A 22,015-nucleotide genomic window follows, 5' to 3' on the forward strand; every position below is an offset into this window, starting at 1 on the left:
CCGACTTAGACCATTGACAAAGTCACACTAACAGAGGTGGAGCAGGAAGGCTATATATAGGCAGGAAGAGGTGGAGGTAGTAGTAGTAGTACTACTACTACTACTACTACTACCTCCACCTCTTCCTGCCTATATATAGCCGTCCTGCTCCACCTCTGTTAGTGTGACTTTGTCAATGGTCCAAGTCGGACCGAAACGTCGTCGTAAGCACCTCTCTTTTATGTGCGGGTTATTTGTGTATCGTTTCAGTCACGGTATTGTGCCTTTTTGTTATTTATATATATATATATATATATATATATATATATATATATATATATATATATATATATATATATATATATATATATATATATATATATATATATATATACTTCACCTGTTGTTCACCACGTTCAACTTAACTTCCGATAGGAGCCTGGAGCATGTAGATTTTCACAGACAGGAACAGAGTATTTGTCCAATCTCCTGACAAAGCATCTCTGCAATCAGACCCAAACAAACCGTGCAATACAAACAATGCCGAAGCTTTCAAGGATCCTAGGAAATGGGAATATATCTGCAATTGATAAAAGGCTTTTAGAAGATGGCACAAAGTGTGTTTTATGTACCTTATTAAAGCAAGAATCAAATATTTGTGTAAATGTACTGAGTATTTGTTGCTTCTGTGTTGCAATGAGAGGAAAAATGATCGTGTGTGCTGCTTATTGTGTACAAAGACAAGTCCAGTGAACAACGCCATTACATAGTCTTTTTTCTTCCAGTTTTTGAATGGCAAGACATTTTCATTTAGCTAAGCAACCATTTAATTCACCTCTGGTGCTAATGCGTGACAGAAGTTTCATCACAGTAACCTTAGGAATGTTGTGCTATCCATGATTTTATAGTGTGATGGTGTAACACCCTGGCGTGGATTACCTTGTCATACTCTTGACTGAGATTTTTTTTGTACGTTTCGAACACCATGTGCATTTCATTATTCTCCAAGTACTTATTTTAAGGATTTAATGAATTTTTCTGATAAGTCTTTGCATGTCTGAATGGTTTTTGACCTATCCATAAAATGTAACTCTCAAAAATTTCAACAGATGAGGTCTTCTCTAATGGATTATAGGTAATTTCTGTTGTCACACTTTTTTGTTTGCCGTTACGATTGTTGCTTCGTGGTGGTGGCACTGACCTGTCTGCTCTTAACTATAAGAGTTTTTGATGGAAGTCGATAAATTGATAGTGCTAGATTCGTGTACGAATCTGTTTTGAAATCACCGTGCAAACTTATACCAAGAACATGGGGCTGACAATTCTCGTTTTGAATACTTCCACGAAAAAATACCATTGGTGAAATGTTCACAAGTTCTTATTACATGAAAATGGATTTCCAATCAGTTCATGTTCGTATGTTTATTATAATATTCTCCCCGTTTACTGTTTCCTTAGAATCGTAATGATGGTTTTTCATGCTCCTTGTTCTGGTATGCATGTCTTGTAGCAGTTAATAGCCCGTAAGTGCCCCAAAGTGTAGTGATGAGTCTGGAAAATCTCCATTATCCATCAAAGTTCTGTTTTTATGTTGATGTGCTTCATTGGTTCCAGCAGCAAAGAACGGTATGTTACTTTTTTTTCAGAACCCAGTTTCCATTTTCAAACTCTTCCTGTAATATAGGATCAGATTCCTTCAGGATAGTATACATTCATCCAGGAGCAAATTTATAAAATTAATAGTGTTGTTTCCTAAGATTACTTCCACTGATGAAATATAAACATTCCAGACATCACTTCTTTTAGACCTAAATTCCTGTAACAAGAATAAACTGGTGTCATTCTCACAACATTCTAAATGCTAACTTGATGGTTGCTAGGTCTTTAATTTCTTATCTTTTGATGTATGTTGACTGAGTCAGGACAAAGAAAGCTGTTGGGTTTTCCATTAAAATGAGTAGTTGAAAAATAAACTTATTACCGACAAATAAAAATAAAAAAAAGGGTCAAATGAACACCTTTCAAGTAACAGATTTCCTTGAAGTGCCCTCAGCATCTGTCACTGTGAAATTCTTATCTTCCCTATGTCAAAATAATTTTTTGTTTTTCACCTTTCTGTGTTTCCTCCGTAACTTGAGACCCTCAATTCCTCGACTCAGAAATTTCCACTCTCCGCAGCTCCCGATTTCATAAACTCTACCTACTCAAGTACTAAACGGATTTCTCTCCAAGCTCCTTTCTCTCGTGAAAAAATCCTGTTCTTTCCCCTCCCTACAATTCCAGTCCTCTAGATCAAGGGTCTCCCGCGTGCCATATACAACCTGACACAAGATTTTATGCAAACCCTCATTTTCAGTCACGTCAAGTCACTTAAAATTAAGGATTTTGTTTCTTGTAACAATTTAAGTCAAAATTTGTTCAAATTTTATTTCTAATCTTTTATTTTTCAGATACACCCCTTCAGTTATGAAGGAAAAAAAATAAAAAGAACAGTGCAGAGTGATGCCTGTTTAATGAAGAATGAGGCGTAAAGTACTTCTTTGTACAAGCAGGTGACAAAGCCTTGTATGTCTTATGCCACGAAACTTGCAGTTTTGAAGTACAATGATGCACGTCGGCACGGTGAGACCAAACATAAACTAAATTATTCCCAGATCAGAGGAACACAGCTTTTGCTAAAAAATGGAATCAATGTAACGCAGGTCGCTTTCCCAATTTTTTTTTTTTTTTTTTTTTTTTTTTTTTTTTACGCTTAAGAGAGCTCAAATGAAATTGTAAAAAGGGCCAGTTACAAAGTACCTTATGTGTTAGCTGAAGGAGAAAAGCCATTCACCAATGAAAAGTGTATCATGGAAGCAGTGGGAGAGTTATGGCCAGAAAAAAAGCAAATCTGATCAAAATCCTCAGTTTTGTACCAAATACTGTTGCTCGTAGAATTGAGGATATAGTATATGTCATCAAATTGCAGACAGAGCAGGAAATTTTCAGTTTTGTTCTCTTGCACTTGACTCGAATGATGTGGGTGACACATCACAACTCCTAGTATTCATCCGTGGCGTCGACAATGAATTTTATCATAAAAGAATTAGCATCCCTGCATAGCATGCACAGCACAAGAACCGGACAAGACGTCTTCAAAGAACTACAAGAAACTGCATTAGAATATAACTTGGAGTGGAATAAAGTGCACTGCGTGAGAGAAAGGTGAAGAAAGGTTTGGTTGGACAAATCACAAATGCTTGCGAGGATGGTGGATTCTCAAAGCCTCATGTTTCTTCATTGCGTTATCCATCACCAAGGACTGTGCGGAAAATATGCAGATATGTCTTGTGTTCTGAAACCTGTTGTTTCAACAGTGAATTTCATTCGATCTTACGGGCTTAATCATCGCTACTTTCGTGTTTTTCTGAAACTGATTCCGAGTTCGTTGACTTGCCTTATTATACAGTTGTTCGATGGCTTAGTTGTGGAAAGGTTCTGTCACGGTTTTCTTTCATCTCAGAATGGAATTGATTCATTCTCTGAGAAAATGGAGCGGAAACAGTTTTCTCAGACGCTGACTGGCTATGGAAACTGACATTTTCTACAGACGTGGCTAGCCATATGAATCAGTTTCAACTGAAGTATCTATTCACGCATGTGAAGACATTCAGGGTAAAACTGATGCTGTTGGAAAGGTGAAAGCTTCTAACTTGGATCATTTCCCATGTGAAAAATGTAATGAAAGTGAATCAGAATTTCCTTCATTTGCAACAGAAATCATTAATTGACTTGCAGAAAACAGTTTCAGAAATAATTTTCTGATCTTGATGGAAAAACGTATAAAATAAAGCTGTTTAAAAATCCATTTGACTGCAGTGTTGAAATACTCCTAAGTCAGTTTCAAATGGATGTTATTGATTTCTAATCAGATGATATGCTGAAATAAAAGTATAAAGAAGGAAATATGATCCAATTTTATAAATCTTGACAGCCGGAACAGTTTACAAATGTGAAGCAATTTGCTTGTGGATTCGTATAAATTTTGGGTACAACGTACTTTGTGAACAAACATTTTCAAAAATGAAGTATGGCAAGTCCAAATATAGCACTAATTTATCAGAAGAGCATTTGAAGTCCATTATAATAATTGGCTCCTCAAGCTTGAAACCTCAGTTTAGCAATATTTTTAAATTAAAAAACCAGTTCCATCATTCCCATTAATCTTGTGCATGTTAATCTTATGCCAGGTTTTCTCTATGCAGTTCAGTAATTGTTTATACTGTCAGAGCATTGGGTTATTTTTGACATTTTTACTCGTATATCATTACTCAGTGTAAACACTGTATTTCTCTTTTGTTCTGAATCATATCATGATTACAAAAAGGGTCCAAATAAAACATATTTACTTAAATTTTATTCATTAATTTATACACAAATAACCCGCACATGTCAATGGTCCAAGTCGGACCGAAACGTCGTCGTAAGCTTCTCTCTTTTATGTGCGGGTTATTTGTGTATCGTTCCAGTCACGGTATTGTGCCTTTTTGTTATTCATTAATTTATATTTATTTATAAGTCTGATTTTATTCTTTGACCCACGAAAATGTGTAAAATATACGATGTGGTCCTCGTAGTGAAAAGTTTGGAGACTCCTGGACTAGATCATAGCAACAGTCTCCGTCTTTTATACATCAAATTTAGTTTTCGCCAAACTAATATAACCATCTTTGAAATTCAGCTCATACTATTCGGGCTGTATCGATAATCTGACGAAACAGCGATGCTCCCAGGAGGTGCTCTTGGAGGGGATGATAGTTAAGGCTTCAGGAAAGCTTGCTCGGACAGCTGCAAATATGATGATAGGAATAATAAGCCGACGAATTTGTTAATTAGGCAGAACACCCCTTAAAAATTGGTTTTCCATTTTTTTAATAGCTCATTTTCAATGAGAATTTAAGTCAAACATTTTGAATTTTGAACCAGACCAAAAATAGAAACCTCACCTCGCCTAACCTAACGTAGTTGATTATCGCCTGATTCTATAGACTAAATCTATTATAAATCTGTTGAAATTTATTTAATATTTTTAAAACCAATGATATAATTTTTCCGTTGTTTTGATTTTTTGCAGATTTATTTAATAAAAAATTCACTCTGCTTTTTCAAGAGAAATGATCCCTTGTTTTTAGGCCTAACTCTGCAGTAGTTATATACATATATAAACATTACATATAGACTTGTATATAAATACCCTATACTATGAAAAACGTTGCTGCATGGAAACAAATGGAGCAAGGTGGTTTAATTTTATAATTGTTATGGAGTCGTCCCGTTCCTCTATAGATCGTCACTATTCGTAAAGGGTCAAGGAAGAGGGAGGGTGATGGAACTTGCAAGGATAGGGAGGGAGGGTGATGGAACGTGCAAGGTTACGGAGGGAGGGAGGGTGATGGAACGTGCAAGGTTACGGAGGGAGGGAGGGAGGGTGATGGAACGTGCAAGGCTACGGAGGGAGGGAGGGTGACGGATGGGAGTAACTTATTTTTTTAACAAAAATATTTACATCATCAATTTGCTGCTACCATATTCTGTATGATAATTACACATTTAAAACTAAAGCTAGATGTTTCCCTGTCATATTCCATCACACAGAATGTGTCAACCTGAGCTGGGAGAGTTCAGTAGGTTTTATTCTATATACTGTGAAGTGTCTCAGATTTTCTTTTTTTTTTCATAAATATTAAATTAAATATTGTCAAGTTTTTAATCACTTGTATATCGACTCCTAAGTGTCAACGTACTACGAAATGTTAAGTTTTGTTGATAAATTTGTCGAGATGAGTTTAGATAGGTAAAACATTTAATTTTTTAGTGTGAAATATTTTGTTTTATTAGTGAGCTTTTTTTTTTTTAATCAAACATAATGTAAATACCGTGTCTGATGGCATAGTAGCTTGTTACTACGTTATTAGATTGTTTTACACAAATTTAAATGTATATATATGAAAAATTTTGCAATATTTGGATTTCAAAATTTACATACAAATGAAGCAATTTTAATTCGTGTATTGTTTCATGACTCACTCATTAAGTTTATTTTTACATTTTAGTAACGTTATTCACCAAACTAGGTCTCACCTCAAGGTGTAATCAATTTCAGCAATACTTTAAAAAGGAAAGGTAAACATATATATATTATAATCTTTCAACGCAGCGGCAGTATCCCACCGAGGAAGGGTGGCCCAAAAAGAAAAGCGAAAGTTTCTCTTTATAAATTTAGTAATATATACAGGAAGAGGAGATACTAGCCCCTTGCTCCCGGCATTTTAGTCGCCTCTTACAACACGCATGACTTACTGAGGAAGAATTCTGTTCCACTTCCCCATGGAGCTAAGAGGAAATTAACAAGAACAAGAACCAGTAAGAAAAAAGAAAGCCCAGAGTGGTGTGTATATATATAATTGTCTATGCATATACATGTATAATATAAATATATATATATATATATATATATATATATATATATATATATATATATATATATATATATATATATATATATATATATATATTATTATATATACATGTGCATGTGTATAGAGGGGCCACACATATATCAGATCACTTTCTAGTTGTAGCTACACTGAGAGTAAAAGGTAGATGGGATACAAGGAGAATAGAAGCATCAGGGAAGAGAGAGGTGAAGGTTTATAAACTAAAAGAGGAGGCAGTTAGGGAAAGATATAAACAGCTATTGGAGGATAGATGGGCTAATGAGAGCATAGGCAATGGGGTCGAAGAGGTATGGGGTAGGATTAAAAATGTAGTGTTAGTGTTCAGCAGAAGTTTGTGGTTACAGGAAAGTGGGTGCGGGAGGGAAGAGGAGCGATTGGTGGAATGATGATGTAAAGAGAGTAGTAAGGGAGAAAAAGTTAGCATATGAGAAGTTTTTACAAAGTAGAGGTGATGCAAGGAGGGAAGAGTATATGGAGAAAAAGAGAGAGGTTAAGAGAGTGGTGAAGCAATGTAAAAAGAGAGCAAATGAGAGAGTGGGTGAGATGTTATCAACAAATTTTGTTGAAAATAAGAAAAAGTTTTGGAGTGAGATTAACAAGTTAAGGAAGCCTAGAGAACAAATGGATTTGTCAGTTAAAAATAGGAGAGGAGAGTTATTAAATGGAGAGTTAGAGATATTGGGAAGATGGAGGGAATATTTTGAGGAATTGTTAAATGTTGATAAAGATAGGGAAGCTGTGATTTCGTGTATAGGGCAAGGAGGAATAACATCTTGTAGGAGTGAGGAAGAGCCAGTTGTGAGTGTGGGGGAAGTTCGTGAGGCAGTAGGTAAAATGAAAGGGGGTAAGGCAGCCGGGATTGATGGGATAAAGATAGAAACGTTAAAAGCAGGTGGGGATATAGTTTTGGAGTGGTTGGTGCAATTATTTAATAAATGTATGGAAGAGGGTAAGGTACCTAGGGATTGGCAGAGAGCATGCATAGTTCCTTTGTATAAAGGCAAAGGGGACAAAAGAGAGTGCAAAAATTATAGGGGGATAAGTCTGTTGAGTATACCTGGTAAAGTGTATGGTAGAGTTATTATTGAAAGAATTAAAATTAAGACTGAGAATAGGATAGCAGATGAACAAGGAGGCTTTAGGAAAGGTAGGGGGTGTGTGGACCAGGTGTTTACAGTGAAACATATAAGTGAACAGTATTTAGATAAGGCTAAAGAGGTTTTTGTGGCATTTATGGATTTGGAAAAGGCGTATGACAGGGTGGATAGAGGGGCAATGTGGCAGATGTTGCAGGTGTATGGTGTAGGAGGTAGGTTACTGAAAGCAGTGAAGAGTTTTTACGAGGATAGTGAGGCTCAAGTTAGAGTACAAAGGAAAGAGGGAAATTATTTCCCAGTAAAAGTAGGCCTTAGACAGGGATGTGTGATGTCACCGTGGTTGTTTAATATATTTATAGATGGGGTTGTAAAAGAAGTAAATGCGAGTGTCTTGACAAGAGGCGTGGAGTTAAAAGATAAGGAATCGCACATAAAGTGGGAGTTGTCACAGTTGCTCTTTGCTGATGACACTGTGCTCTTGGGAGATTCTGAAGAGAAGTTGCAGAGATTGGTGGATGAATTTGGTAGGGTGTGCAAAAGAAGAAAATTAAAGGTGAATACAGGAAAGAGAAAGGTTATGAGGATAAAAAGATTAGGTGATGAAAGATTGAATATCAGATTGGAGGGAGAGAGTATGGAGGAGGTGAACGTATTCAGATATTTGGGAGTGGACTTGTCAGCGGATAGGTCTATGAAAGATGAGGTGAATCATAGAATTGATGAGGGAAAAAGAGTGAGTGGTGCACTTAGGAGTCTGTGGAGACAAAGAACTTTGTCCTTGGAGGCAAAGAGGGGAATGTATGAGAGTATAGTTTTACCAACGCTCTTATATGGGTGTGAAGCGTGGGTGATGAATGTTGCAGCGAGGAGAAGGCTGGAGGCAGTGGAGATGTCATGTCTGAGGGCAATGTGTGGTGTGAATATAATGCAGAGAATTCATAGTTTGGAAGTTAGGAGGAGGTGCGGGATTACCAAAACTGTTGTCCAGAGGGCTGAGGAAGGGTTGTTGAGGTGGTTCGGACATGTAGAGAGAATGGAGCGAAACAGAATGACTTCAAGAGTGTATCAGTCTGTAGTGGAAGGAAGGCGGGGTAGGGGTCGGCCTAGGAAAGGTTGGAGGGAGGGGGTAAAGGAGGTTTTGTGTGCGAGGGGCTTGGACTTCCAGCAGGCATGCATGAGCGTGTTTGATAGGAGTGAATGGAGACAAATGGTTTTTAATACTTGACGTGCTGTTGGAGTGTGAGCAAAGTAACATTTATGAAGGGATTCAGGGAAACCGGCAGGCCGGACTTGAGTCCTGGAGATGGGAAGTACAGTGCCTGCACTCTGAAGGAGGGGTGTTAATGTTGCAGTTTAAAAACTGTAGTGTAAAGCACCCTTCTGGCAAGACAGTGATGGAGTGAATGATGGTGAAAGTTTTTCTTTTTCGGGCCACCCTGCCTTGGTGGGAATCGGCCAGTGTGATAAAAAATATATATATATATATATATATATATATATATATATATATATATATAAAATATATATATATATATATATATATATATATATATATATATATATATATATATATATATATATATATATATATATATATATATATATATATATATATATATATATATATATATATATATATATATATATATATATATATATATATATATATATATATATATATATATATATAAATATATATATATATATATATATATATATATATATATATATAATGTATGTATATATACACACACCCCTCTGGCGGCTAGTAGCTAAAATTGATGGAGGTGCCGCTTCAGAAAATTTTCAGCTCTTGTTTTAATATTGTGTAAAACGAAACAAGCTTATGAAAAGGAAATTGATACATAAGCTTGATAAATCATAAGCAAAATATTTTTTACTTTCCTAAATTGTTACAGTTCAAGCTTGTTTTCTTTAACTTCATTGTGTTTCACTATCGAAATCTTGTATGATGAATCAATTTGAGCTGTAATGTTCACTTTTCCCAGCATTGACAAATCAGTAACGTTATTTAAATGCTTGGTTAACTGCTCATATTTCAATACTTTTTGTGGTAAGTGCCTCGAGTCAATCACGCCACTTTTTCTCCATAAGAGTCTCCAAATATTAAGCATGGAAAACAGAATAAAGCCTTGTTTTCGTCACAGCCACTGAGCCAATCACTTCTCTGGTAAACACTGACGCTAAACTGGCGCGTATATTCTTTACTCCTGCTTGTACTTTTTTGTAGAATGAATAAAATTGGTGTATGTCGTCCTTTTTCTTTTATCTTTGCTTTTCACTAAAAATCAACTGCGGAAAGTTTATACTTTGCAAATATTTAACTTCGTTTGCTATAGCTTCCACTACCATCGTTTATCAAATGGTAATTAAATTAAACGCAATTGAAAGGAATTTAAACGGTCACCAACACCAATACCGGCCACCTGTTACAACGCACATACAACGTAAACAAACTGATTGCAACTGGATGTGTGCTGCATCGAATGCAGCTCCTCGCTGCCAGATGTAACCCCAGTAATACCTATACTATCGTACTGCATCAAACTTCTGTTTTTAATTATCTTTTATCTCGTTGCAACAAAAAAAAAATAATTCTCTTATATATTGAAAACATACAACAGTGTTTTCCTGTAATATTTGTCAGTTGCAAATAATTTTAGCGTAAGGTTGATGAAGTCATACGTCTGGCAGTGAGCATCTGGGGGGACTGCAGCTCTGCAGCTTCTATGGATGAACCGCCACGTGACACACCACTCTGGAAAATAGAAGAAAACCCTAAGGGGTTATTATATATATGCTTGAACATCCATGTGTAGTGTGACCTAAGTGTAAGTAGAAGCAGGAAGACATAACTAAAATTTTGTATGTTTGAGACAGAAAAAGGACACCAGCAATCCTACCATCATGTAAAACGATTACAGGCTTCCATTTTACACTCGGTAGGACGGTGGTACCTCCCTAGGCGGTTGCTGTCTACCAACCTACTTCACACACACACACACACACACACACACACACACACACACACACATATATATATATATATATATATATATATATATATATATATATATATATATATATATATATATATATATGTACAGTGCCATCACGAAAATCAAAGGCCTACCATACAGGGGGTATTTTTTCGTCAGCGCATTATGCCGGGTAGCAGCCGTTAGCATGTCAAGGCCTGCGGCCACACTCCACAGCGACTCCTCAGTGCTCACATGGCTTCCATGGTGAGAGGAAGTGTTGCACTTGTGTCTCATCTGCCCATCTTTTATCTGGCGTTCCCTTTGGTTTTGGGGCTATACATGTTTGATTATGGGTAAAATGAAGTTTTTAACACCGGAAACTAGAGTTCAAATCATAGGGCTTCACAAACTGGGCACCAGACGCAAGAAATAGTGGAGAATGTTAGTGTGTGTGTGTGTGTGTGTGTGTGTGTGTGTGTGTGTGTGTGAGCGTTCAGCGAGGGACCGGGTGCAGTATTTGAAGGCTGGTGGCATGTTGAGTTAGCGTCTGCCAGACCTCAGCCTTGCCCCTCGAAGAAGACATCTGTTCTTACTGTGCTAAAGAAGCAGTTAGAGAGTACACCTAAGATAACTGCTAGAGAATTGAAAGAAAAGAACCCACATCTTTTCTCAGTGGTGTCTGTAAGAACTGTTAACAGATGTGTGTCAGAACTGGGCTACAGTAGTCGCTGCCAGGTTAAGAATTCAATCCTCTTCAAGCCACAGAAGAAACGTAGGCTGTATTATGCAAAGAAATATCTTCACTGGACTCCTCAACAGTGGTCTGAAGTACTTTGGAGAGATGAAGCAACCTTCACCGTCACCTGTAACCGTGGGGGATTTGTGTACCAGGCCAGAGGTAAAGACCTGCTAGACCCACGCTACACCTGTGTAACCACCAAACATCGAGACTCTCTTATGGTTTGGAGGTGTTTCAGTGCTCAGAGTGTTGGTGGACTCATTGTGCTTCCCAAAAGCCAGTATATGAACCAGTATAATTACCTGGAGTTATTGTGTGGCAATTTATCTGAGGCGTTTGACAAGTGCGGGGCTACGGTTTTTATGCAGGATGGTGCACCGTGTCATACCACCAAATCTGTAGTTCAGTGGCAAGGACTGTGAAGTGAGGTTCTTAATGACTGGCCAGGCAATACCCCAGACCTAAACCCTATTGAGAACCTCTGGTCAATAGTGAAACGAAGTTTACTGGGCAAGGATATCAGTTCCATCCCACGGGTGGAGGCTGCTCTACATGAGGTATCGAATAATATACCTCCCCAAACCTTCAAGAATTTGTAAGTCTTCTTACACGGCTGAGGGACGTGATTAAGCGTAAAGAACGCAGCATAAGTATTAAAACCTCAGTAAGTGTGCAAATATATATATTATAGTCTTTCATTGTAGGTGTTTTGATACGAGTGTGGAGGAGGGGCGGCATAATGCCGTGATTAGCGCTGTATATGACATTCACACTCTCATCATCCCATTATGGGTTCGGCAGCAACAGCAACTTTGTATAATTTCCTTCCAGCAGTAGCTAAACAAATCCCAGAGACTCAGTTTAAATCCACTTGCGTTCACGCAGAAGTGTTGATTTTCACTGCAGGATAGCCAAGGATGCACAGACGATGTAAAGGTGTAATAGAATTGATTACTCGTCACTTAGGCTTATGGTAAATAAGTTGTGAGAAATTGTGAATGAAGTTCACGGGCACAGTCCTGAATTATTACACAAACATAATTTTGGGATGGCACAACTAAAACAGACATAACACTTACTGATGATAATTGTATCTCGGAGATGGGTAAGAGAACCAGAACTTGCTACCACCTGCACCTCACAAGACTGCCATTCCCACGAGCTTCCCTGTGGCTGGGAAGATAGCAGATCCGGGGTCTAGCTTCTCCCCACGAGCCCCATGAGGGCGGGGAATGGGGCTAGGCCTGGGTACAACTGGTCAAGAAGAGGAGGAGGTACTTGTACCTCCTCCCATGGCAGACATAGGTCCCAGACACAACCAAGACATGGAGCCAAGGCCGGGTCACCAGCTGGAAAAGACCCAGGCCGGGATAGTACCGGCGAATCAAGATGATGGTCAAGATTTTAAGGATACTGGATCGCAACAGTATCTCTCCTTCGATATCCACCCACTCATCCCACATTCACGTAAACTGGACCTTTAAATAGTTATGAATTATCAAATTTAAACAAGTAACACTGGTAAATTACGTTTGTGGACTGTATATGGATTGTTAATGACCTGATTTTACTAATTAGTGATTTGGTCCACAAAATGTACACATTTATAGGAGAATGTAGATAGAAAATGTACATAAACTGCATATATGAATTTAATATTGCATAATAAGTGCATTATTAATACAAAATTTTAATAAACACTTACCCAAATATTTCTTGGGCCTTACGTCCTAACGTTTCCCTAACACAGATATACCAGAGGTAGGCCAACATAGCAATCTACTGTAGCGTGTAGTGAACTGGGAAGCTTACATATATAAGGTGTGCCACCTTTCCAGACGATGCTGCGTCTCTTACATCTGCTTTATTGTATACAAGTCACTCTTGAATTTTACAATTTCCTTATCAGAGGTGATAAAACAAGATTTTTTCTCTATTGATCTCCAATTATTTTATACTAGACTGATGCAGACTAGGGCATAGTCACTGGTAGGCGGGATTTCCCAATGGAAGTAGGTTATACCCAAAGGAATGGGTAAGTTGTAGCAGTAGTTGTAGTAGCCGTGAAAGTGGCCATTTGAACAAAGATTCCATGATTCAGTGTCTGACAAGTTGTGCAAGAATGGTATACAATACCGACAAGATGAAAACTGAGACACGTGTGCATCTCTGGGTATCTTAATTGCAGACGTTTCGCCATCCAGTGGCTTTATCAATACAGATTCAAGGACAATTTGAAGAGAGTAGAACTATATAAAAGAGATGAGGTAATCAGTCCCTCAGCCTTGGAGTTGAGACTGATTACCTCATCTTTTGTATATAGTTCTACTGATTTCAAATTATGTCGTAGAATCTGCATTGATAAAGGCACTGGATGGCGAAACGTCTACAGCAAAGATATTCAGATGTTGCACATGTGTCTCAGTTTTCATCTTGTCGGCATTGTATACCATTCTTTCACAACTTGAAACTATTACTGCGAGTCCTGTTTTGGCTAGATACTTTTAGCACGCTATTTACATCCCCTTTATTTATTCCTGTTTTCCATTTATAGACCTCAATCATAACCCCCTTAATCCTACGCCTTTCTAGAGAGTGCAGATTCAGGGCCGTCAGTCTATCGTCATAGGGAAGATTTCTAATACATGGGATGAATTTTGTCATCCTCCTTTGTATTTTTTCCAGTGCATTTATATCCATTCTGTAATACGGTGACCAGTACTGTGCAGCATAATCAAAATGAGGCCTAACCAAGGATATGAAGAGTTGAAGAACAACCTGTGGACTCATTTATGCTTCTTGATATGAAGCCAAGGATTCTGTTCGCTTTATTGCGAACACTTAGGCACTGTTGTCTTGGTTTCAGATTACTGCTAAGCAGAACTCCTAAATCCTTTTCGCAAGCAGTAATATTAAGATTTATATTATTTAGTTTACATGTCGCATGGTTATTTTCTTGTCCATCTGCAGCTGCCGCTTCTCCGACCACTGCATCAGTCTTTTCAAATCTTCCTGGAGTGCTCTAATGTCCTCATTAGAATGAATTAGGCGACTTATTTTGTTGTCATCAGGAAACTTGCTTATATGGCTATTTATGCCCTCATCTATGCCGTTTATGTAAATTGTGAACAACAAAGAGCCCAACACTGATCCCTGTGGAACAGCACTCGTGACGCGCCCGCACTCTGATTTCTCCTCATTTATGCAAACTCTCTGCTACCTATTTCTCACACACGCCTCTACCCAGGAAAGAAATTCTCCTATTCCGTGTGCCTTAATTTTCCTCGACAGCCTCTGATGTGGAACTCTCTCAGAAGTCTTACTGAAGTCCAAATACACAATATCATATTCATTACCATGATCTATCTATCTCAAACACCTTAGTGAAAAAAGTTAGTAAATTCGTAAAGCAGGAACGCCCCTTTGTAAAACCGTGCTGAGATTAATCAATTTATGCTTTTCAAGATGGCAGTTACTGATTCCATAAATTTCCTCACTATGGAGGTAAGGCTTATTGGTCTGTAGTTCGAAGTTAAGGACCTGTCACCTCCTTTGAAAATAGGTATCACATCTGCCGAACGTATTTTTTCTCCGTGGCCCGAGAGTACCTACCACCTACTTTATAAGAAAAATTAAACCAGAGAGAAGTAAAAGATTGAGAGACACACAGACAGACGCAGACAGGCGCAGATAGACACAGACGCAGATATGCATAAGAACATAAGATCATAAGAAAGGAGGAACACTGCAGCAGGCCTTTTGGCCCATGCGGGGGGGATAGAGAAAGGGCCACAGAGAGAGACAAACACAGAGAGAAAACACACACAGAGACAGCCCAAGAGAAGAGACGGGAAAAAAAACAACACACACACACACCACACACACACACACACACACACACACACACACACAGGAGACATGATAACGACATACAAAATACTGCTTAAAATTTGGAAGGGGGAACAAAGCAGGAGGGTTCCAGGGGGGGGACACAAAAGGAAAAAGGGGTCCAATTAATTTAAAGGGCCAGATGAGTAAAAGGGGTTTTAGGAAGTATTCAGTCATACAGTGGTCAGGAAGGGGAATCCCCAAACAAAGGGGTTAGTGGGGCCGGGAAACCATACATGGCTTTAAGATGAGGTATGAAAAACTCATGGGCAGTAAAAGAAGACCTAGTAGAACTCAGGGGAAGGCGGGACCAGGGCAAAAGTCTAAAACCCCTGAAACCACAATTAGGTGGTACACACAAAAGCTTTAAGAGGGAGGTTGATAAAGCTTTGGGCGGGGAAAACAGGACCAAGTAGCCTTAAAAGTGAAGGGCGGGCCGGGGCTGGGGTCTCGCCCCCTCAACCACAATTAAGTGAGCCCCTAAACACACCACACAACATACACACACACACACACACACCACCACACCAAAAAAGGCCAGTGTCTTATCGACAAGTGCCTTTGACAAAATAGTAACTAACAAAATAGTAACTCGCATTACCTCTCTCTCTCTCTCTCTCTCTCTCTCTCTCTCTCTCTCTCTCTCTCTCTCTCTCGTTAAATAACAGGCTGGAGTTTTATAAAAAACCCCAAGTTGAGACAGGAAAAAGGTATTATTACGTTCGATAAAAATTCCCTTGGGAAAAAAGATAAAAATTTGGGGGGAAAAATATTTTGGAATCAAAAGGGGAAAAGAAGCGAGATTTTTGGGGTTTTTTAAAAATTTTAGGACCCAGTAATTTTTCCCTGGTTTTGGGGAAATGAAAACCCCAAAAGGGACGGGAGTCGAAAAAAACCCCTTTTTGTATTGTGAAAAATTAATAACTTCATAACTAGGTGATCATTTTGAATTAACATTTGCCTTTATGAAACGAGTCTAAAAAAAAATTGGAAATCAGTTACCGATTATACAGACCACTGAAATAAATGTAGGTATTTTTGTTACGAGCATGCTGATTACAAATTTGAAGTCAAAACTGAGCTAAAGAATACGTCAAGAACATTGAGGAACATATTCTCACTGAGAGAAGAAATTATTTTTGTTTTAAATATTTTGTTTTACCCTTGACAGTGTGTGTGAAGTAATCAACAGTAGCGTCCATCATCTTGAGAGTGTAACACTCCTGGTAGTGTACTTCCATTGTTCCAATTTTATTGTGGGGTAATCCCCCAGTAGCGTCCATCATCTTGAGAGTGTAACACTCCTGGTAGAGTACTTCCATTGTTCCAGTGTGTGTGAAGTAATCAACAATGCCCATCCCTTTAAATGTTAAAATCCTGGTAAAGTACTTCCTTTTTCCCGGGGTGTGGGAAATAATCCCCAACAATGGCCTCCATCATCTTGGGGGTGTAACCTCCTGGTGAAAACTTCCATTTTTTCCAGTGTGTGTGGGAAATAATCAACAGTCGTCCATCATCTTGGGAGTTTTAAAATCCTGGTAGAGTGCTTCCCATTGTTTCCCGGGGTGTGAAGTAATCAACAGTAGCGTCCATCATCTTGAGGGGTGTTTAAAATCCCGGTGAAAAATTCCAAATTTTTCCCGGTGTTTCCAAGTAATCCCCAGTAACGTCCATCATCTTGGGGTTAACACTCCCGGTAGTTCTTCATTGTTCAGTTTTGGAGGGGAAAGGGGAGCGTCCCATCATCTTAAGGGTAACACTCCTGGTAGGGGTTTCTTCCCCTTGTTCCAGTGTGGGAGGTAATCAACCCAAAACGTCCCTCATCTTTAAAGTTAACACTCCCCGGTAGTGTCTGCCATTGTTCCCGGGGTGGGGTGGGGGTAATCCCCGTGCGTCCCCTCATCTTGAAATGAACCCCTCCTGGTAAAATGTGCTGCCCTTGTTCCAAAGGGGGAATCCCAAAGTAGCGTCCCTCTCTTGAGTGTAAAAACTCCTGGTAGTTTTTCCCTTGTTCCAGTGTGTGTGGGGAATCAACGGGAGCCCTCCATCATCTTGAAAGTGTAACACTCCTGGTAGTGTACTGCCATTGTTCCAGTGTGTGTGAGGTAATCCAGTAATCCACCCTTTTTGAAATTTTAACATCCCGGTAGGGGTCTTCCATTGTTCCCGGGGTGTGAGGTAATCCCCCAGTAGCGTCCTAAACTTGAAATGAAACTCCTGGTAGTGTCTTCCATTGTTCCAGGGGTGTGGGAAATAATCCCCGCAGTAAATCCCATCATCCCAAAAGGGGTAACCTCCTGGAAATGTCTTCCATTGTTCCAGTGTGTGTGAAGTAATCAACAGTAGCGTCCATCATCTTGAGAGTGTAACACTCCTGGTAGTGTACTGCCATTGTTCCAGTGTGTGTGAAGTAATCAACAGTAGCGTCCATCATCTTGAGAGTGTAACACTCCTGGTAGTGTACTGCCATTGTTCCAGTGTGTGTGAAGTAATCAACAGTAGCGTCCATCATCTTGAAAAAGAACACTCCTTTGGGGAAAAGTACCCCTTGTTCCCGTGTGTGTGAAGTAATCAACATTAAACGTCCATCATCTTAGGAAAAAGAACCTCCCGGTAGTGTGCTTCCATTGTTCCCGTGTGTGTGGGAAATAATCAACAGTGGGGTCCCTCATCTTGAAATGTAACACTCCTGGTAAAAAGTCTTCCATTGTTTCGGGGTTGTGAAGTAAACCAAAGTTTGCATCCAATTTTCTTGAGTGTTTAAAACTCCGGGGGTACTGCCATTGTTCCAGTGTGTGTGAGGTAATCAACAGTAGCGTCCATCATCTTGAGAGTGTAACACTCCTGGTAGTGTACTGCCATTGTTCCAGTGTGTGTGAGGTAATCAACAGTAGCGTCCATCATCTTGAGAGTGTAACACTCCTGGTAGTGTACTGCCATTGTTCTGATGTGCTGATGAAACTTTTCGTCAATATTGGATGGATAGAGATCCCTGACGTAAATGAAGAAAGTGCATTTTCAGGGACCTGCTAAAAATAGTACTGGGGAAAAAGGGTCAATTACATTTTAAGGATTTCCCAATATCGGTTTTTGGGAATCACCCATTCGGTTTTTGGGAGGGGAAAAAAGCGGTGAACGGTCCCTTTTAAACATGGGGCTCATTATTTGTGGGAATGGAAAAGGGGGTTGGGTGGAAAGACAAAAGGCCGTTAAACTTTTTTCCCGAATGTTCCCTTTTTATTCTCGGAATAAAGGCCTTTCCCTTTTTGTGTCTTCCTCCAATTCGGTTTATCCTTTTGATTAAAATTTGGGGGTTTTGGGTTTAAATCAAGTTTTTTTTCCAATATGGCAAAAAAAATTTTGTTGCAATAATTTCGAAAATTTTTAAACCAAATGAATAAATTATTTTCATTTTTTTATTTTAAATTTTTAAATTTTTATCTAAAAATTTTGGATCCAAATTACCGCAAATACATGTAATTTTTTAAAATTTTTTTGAAAAAAATTTTAAATTTTATGCTTAAAAATATTTTAAAAGTAAAAGAAATTTTTGAGGGGACTTAATTTTGATTTTTTTGAAACCCCTGTTTTCCTATTCCCCGCATTATTATAATGCCCGGCCCTCTGCCAAAGAAACCCGGGGGGCATCCTGCTCTTGTTTTGGCCAAGATCGTCCACCAAAAACCCTCCCGGGGATTATCATAAAAGGGTGGTTGTGTTTTCTGTGCTCGTGTTGGAAAGGGGCTCGCTTTCGTCTTTTCCTTCGGATCAAAAAGGTTGTGTATGTTAATTCGTGGGGGAACATAACGGTCCCATGGGGGAGAGGTCGGGGGGCCTATGGAGGCGGCAGTTGAGGTAAAACAGTCCCCCCCCTTTCCCCAAACAGGGTCATCCATGTCTCGTGTTACAACAATGGAATGTTTTTCCCTTATGTATAGTGTATAGTGCTGTTGTATGGTATCGCAGCAGTGTGGGGGTGTATCTTTATGGTGGGCTGTGTCGGCATGTGGTGTTATAACTGTCCCGGGAAATTATCTGTCTGATTTTTTGGGTTTCCGGGGTTCTCCCTATGCTCTTTTGGGTAATTCATGAACTTTTTTTGTGTCCTAATCAACCTGCATTGGGTGTATGTGCTTGTCCTGGGAGGGGGGTCCCCTCCCGCCTCTCCCCATCTTCCCCCCTCCCTTCCCCCCCCCCACAGGACGGGGGCCCTCTCTTCCCCCCCCCCCCATGAACCACTGCGGGATGTGCCTCGCCATTTTTCCCCTTCCCCCGGGCTTACCATTTGAGGTATGGGGTGATAAAGCCACCACCACCAAAGCCGGGGCATTCCCAAGAAAAGGGGAGGGCCCTGTCAGGTTGTGGAAGGTTTTGAGCCCCCAACGGGATGGGATTCATACCCTGGGGGTCAGGTCCATATCCCCCCCGAGGCCCCCGCCTCCCGAGGATGACAACCCCTAACCTCCCCCTTTCATACCCTTTTGTTATTCAAATCCCCTGCAGGAAAATTCCCCACCCCAAAACGGCGGCCCCTATGCAAAGGGGAATTCCCCGACCTTCTAAGGGGTGAATGGGGGGTTCACCAACGGCTCGAGGCCCAAACCCCGGCACAAACCTACTCCTTTTTTTGAAAAGTCTGTCTGAGTTCCCTGAAAAACAGGGAAACTTCTAACCCGTCAGTTACAAAAACGCAAACCCAAAAATGGTAATTTGTCCCTCGCCCCATCATCCAGAATCGAAAGGAACCCCCGAAAAATCCCCCCTGAAAACGAAAAATTTTTGGGGCCGGGGCAAAAAAACGGAAAGGAAAAACCGGGAGCAATCAAATATAAGTGACGACCTGTGCCCCCAAGATGAACCGCCCAAACCTAAAGACGTCAACCAGGGACACCTACCATCAACGAAAATCAGGCCATCGACACTGTCCTCAAGGACCAATTGAATGACCTGATGAGAATGGAGGAGAGAATAAGCAATCTTGATTCCCATAATGCTCTGTATCTCCTCACAAGGTGTCTTATTATACCAAGACTCACTTCCTGAGGTGTGCACCCTCTTTTGACAACCCAACACTCGACGAATATGACGCATACCTGAGATCAACCTTCAAGAAGGTACTGAACCTGTCACTAGAGGATCAGCAATGGGATCAAGAAACCCTCCCAGTGCGACTAGGAGGTATAGGGGTGCGCAAAGAAACGCATGTTGCTTTACCGGCTTTTCTGTCTTCGTGTTTGGCTTCCAGTGCATTAGGCAAGATTGTCCCCGAACGCTTGAGAGACGTGGTAGGAGCTCAAGACCCTAGGTTTACTAAAGCAGCGATTCGGTGGAACACCCTTACAGACTCCTCCAGTAGACCAGCTCCTCCCAAACAGCACAAACAGTCCCACTGGGATAAACCGATCATGGAAAAAATTGCCAACACAATGCTCTCCAATGCTTCAGGAAAGGACAAAGCTCGTCTCCTGGCAGTGAAGACACCACACTCAGATTTCCTGTTAGCTGTTACCAATTCCTCCCTGGGCACCCGTCTTGACCCACAGGCCATTCGGATTGGTGTTGCTCTTCGCCTAGCCGCCCCCATCCTCACCAAACATAGGTGTATTTGCGGCAGGGCGACAGCTGATCAATTCAGACTTCATGGTCTCCTGTGTCACACAGCAGAAGGGAAATATGCCAGACATGAGGTCAATGACATCATAAAGAGAAGCCTTGCTACAGCCCATTGCCCAGCTCAACAGGAACCCCAAGTGCAGAGATCTGATGGAAGTCAAAAGCATCCTGATGGAGCCACTATGCTACCCTGGAAGGATGGAAAGCAGATTCCCTGGGACTACACCTGTGCCTCCACATTGACAGACACCTACTTGCCATACTCCGTAGTGGAAGGGGGTGGAGCTGCCAGCCACAGGGAGACCCAGAAGATCCGCAAATATGAAGACCTTCCCCCTTGCTATAACTTCATCCCAATAGGGTCAGAGACCCTTCGAGCATGGGGCAAATGTGCTCTAAAGTTCCTCAACGAGATGGGTGAAAAGCTCATCATAGAAAACAAGGACCACCACAGCGCGACCAGCTTCCTCTTTCAGAGACTCAGTGTTGCGATCCAGAGAGGAAATGCCGGCAGCATTCTGGGCACGCAGCCCACCGCCGGGGAGCTGGACGAAGTATTCAAGATGTAGCTCTGAATTACCTATGTTTTACTTTCTGTTGTATTTTGTGAATGTTTTGTCAATGTATTTTGTCTTTAAAATATACATTAAATATAGGGGGTGGTAGAAAATTCTCAAACAGCTTCAGGGAGGACCTTGATTTTTCCATGAAGCAAGTTTATTCTTTTCTCTGAGGATGAGGGTCCCTAGGGCAGTTCTAGAGATTTGAAGCCATGTTGTACTGGCCTGCCTTATGTACATAACCTTCACGACTACGACAACAACTACTACAATTTACCCATGTCTTTGGATAGGACCTACTTCCACTGGGGAATCCCGCCTACCAATGACTATGCCCTCGTCTGCTACATGTCCCAGGCTCCACGACTACGGTGCTCTTCGCATCAACTCCAAGGTTGAGGGACTGATTAACTCATCTGTATATAGTTCTACTGTCTTCATGTTGTGTCCTGGAATTTGTATTGATAAAGCCTCTGTATGGCGAAACGTCTACAATAAAGATACCCAGATGTTGCACATGTGTCTTAATTTCATCTTGTCAGTCTTGTATACCAGTCTTGTACAGAATAACATAAAGGAGAAACACTGAAGGAGGCTTATTGGCCCATACTAGGCAGGTTCTTAAACCCAGACATTCTAC

Source organism: Cherax quadricarinatus, chromosome 19 (genome assembly GCF_038502225.1).
Source record: "Cherax quadricarinatus isolate ZL_2023a chromosome 19, ASM3850222v1, whole genome shotgun sequence".
In the NCBI taxonomy this organism is placed as follows: domain Eukaryota; kingdom Metazoa; phylum Arthropoda; class Malacostraca; order Decapoda; family Parastacidae; genus Cherax; species Cherax quadricarinatus.